The sequence below is a fragment of the Neomonachus schauinslandi genome, chromosome 2, assembly GCF_002201575.2.
Source record: "Neomonachus schauinslandi chromosome 2, ASM220157v2, whole genome shotgun sequence".
NCBI lineage: Eukaryota > Metazoa > Chordata > Mammalia > Carnivora > Phocidae > Neomonachus > Neomonachus schauinslandi.
The window spans coordinates 71,565,757-71,568,244 of NC_058404.1; positions in this window are offsets into that span (position 1 = coordinate 71,565,757).

The window sequence follows — 2,488 nt, forward strand, 5'->3', positions numbered from 1 at the left end:
AAGAAAGAAAGAAAGAAAGAAAGAAAGAAAGAAAGAAAGAAAAGAAAAGAAAAAAGAAAAGAGAAGGGAAAAGAAAAGAAAAAAGAAAAGAAGAGAAAGAGAAAAAGAAAAAGGAAAGAGAGAAAGAAAGAATTGACAAAACAAAGGGGTTTGGACAAATGACTATGGTGAAATAAGTAGAAAGATAGTTTAACAATTTGCAGATTACTCTGGTGCCTTCTCCAGGCTGATAAGAGTCTATTTCCAGTAAAATGAGAATTTATTTATTTTTTTTCAATATTTTATTTATTTATTTGACAGAGACAAAGCGAGCGAGGGAACACAAGGAGGGGGACTGGGAGACGGAGAAGCAGGCTTCCCGCTGATCAGGGAGCCTGATGTGGGGCCCGATCCCAGGACCCTGGTATCATGACCTGAGCTGAAGGCAGGCACTTAACGACTGAGCCACCCAGGCGCCCCAAATGAGAATTTATTTCTTGCCTTTAAGCAGAAAAGGGGGAGCTTTTTCTGCACCTACTACTTCTTAATTGTTTTCAGCTTAAAATAATTTTTAAGTCAAAGAAGTATATTTTGGGGTGACATTTTCTGGTTTCCTTCATTAATTACTGCTTGATCACTTCAGTTGTTCTTAGTATTTTTATCTAACTAGGTATTTCACACACACACACACACACACACACACACACACACCAATCTTATTCACTTAGCAATTCTTTTGAAAACCCTGTTTTTTCTTCAGGAGAGAGGTTATATCAAATTGAAAGACCTCACAGAGAGAACAGGTCTTTGCTTTTTTTTATTCAAACAAAAATATACGTATTGTGACAACACATTAATACAAAAATGCACCAAGTCACAAATGAAAGTCACTGGAGGTCCACCTCCCAGAAATAACTAATCATTAACTTGAATCATATGCTCCATGAATTTTCCACTGTCCAGAAAAACAATTGTTTTTCTTCATTTTTTTTTTAGATTTTATTTATTTGAGAGAGAGAGAGTGAGTGAGAGAGAGTGAGCATGAGCGGGGGGGGGGAGGGTCGGAGGGAGAAGCAGACCCCCTGCTGAGCAGGGAGCCCGATGCGGGGCTCGATCCCAGGACCCTGAGATCATGACCTGAGCCGAAGGCAGACACTTAATGACTGAGCCACCCAGGATGAGCCCCGATTATTCTTAATATTATAATTTTAGGCAAAGTTTTCTTTACTTCTGTTGAAAAATAAAAGTTTGTCTACGAAAATGTCTATTACACAATATTTCAACCTCAGCCAAGACACATTCATATCCTAAGCAAACAGGTATTTCTTGCTTAATGGGTTATTTTCACCCTACTGAAAACCTCTGAAGGTCATCCCCTCTTCTTTAGCTATACTCCCTGGCTTGGTGACTCACTCATTCTAATGGACTTAAATACAATCCATTTACCACTAATTCTCAAATGTCTATCTCCAGCCCAGACCTCTTTTCTGAACTCCAGACTCATATCTCCAAATGCCTATTGAACATCTCTACCTGGATGGCTAATGGACATTGCAAACTCAACATGTCTGAAACTGAGCTAATCTTTCCCCATCTACAAAATCAACTCTACAGAGTCCTCTTTATCTCATTTGATAGTAATTCCATTCTTCTGATTGCTCAGGTCAAAACTCCTGGAGTCATCCTTGACTCCTATCTCTTTCTCACAACCCACATGTAATCCACAACAAAATCCTCTTGGCTCTACCTTTAAAAATGTAAGAATCCAACAGCTTCCTTCAACCTTCAACACCCACTCACTCACCCCACCCACCCACCACACACACACTACTCCCAATACCTTTAGCAAGAATAAATGTAAATTGGATCATGTCATTCTTTAGACAAACCTACAAAGATTCTCTGTTTTATTAAAATAAAATATAAAACCTTCACAGTGGTCTACAAGCCCAGCATTATATGTCTCCCCATTACCCTTCTGATCCTCTCTCCTCTCTTTCTCTTACTCTAGTCCACCTACTCTGGCTACTTTGCTCCTCCTCAAAAGCAAGTAGCTTCCACCCAGGACCTTGGCTCTAGCTATGCAGAATGCCTGGAATGTTCTTCTCCTCCTGAGTGATTCCTTTATTGCTCTCAAGACTGTTCAAATTTGACCTTTCCAAGTATGTCTACCCTGCCTACCCCACTTTTTATAATAATTGACACCATCTCCTCAAACTGAGAACTCTTGATCTCTCCTGCATGTTTTATTTCTTTTTTCCATAGCACATTTCATCTTCCATCTCATTAGGTAACTTACTAGTGATTAGGTTTATTGTCATCTCCTGCTAAACTAGAAGCTCCACAAAAATAGGTATATTTGTTTTGCTCATTGGTGCATCCTTCACAGCTGGAAGCAGTATCTGGGCCATACTGGCTATTTTATCTTTGTTGAAGGAAGGTAACTATCCCTGGGAATTTTTTTTTTTTTTTTAAAGATTTTATTTATTTATTTGAGAGAGAGAATGAG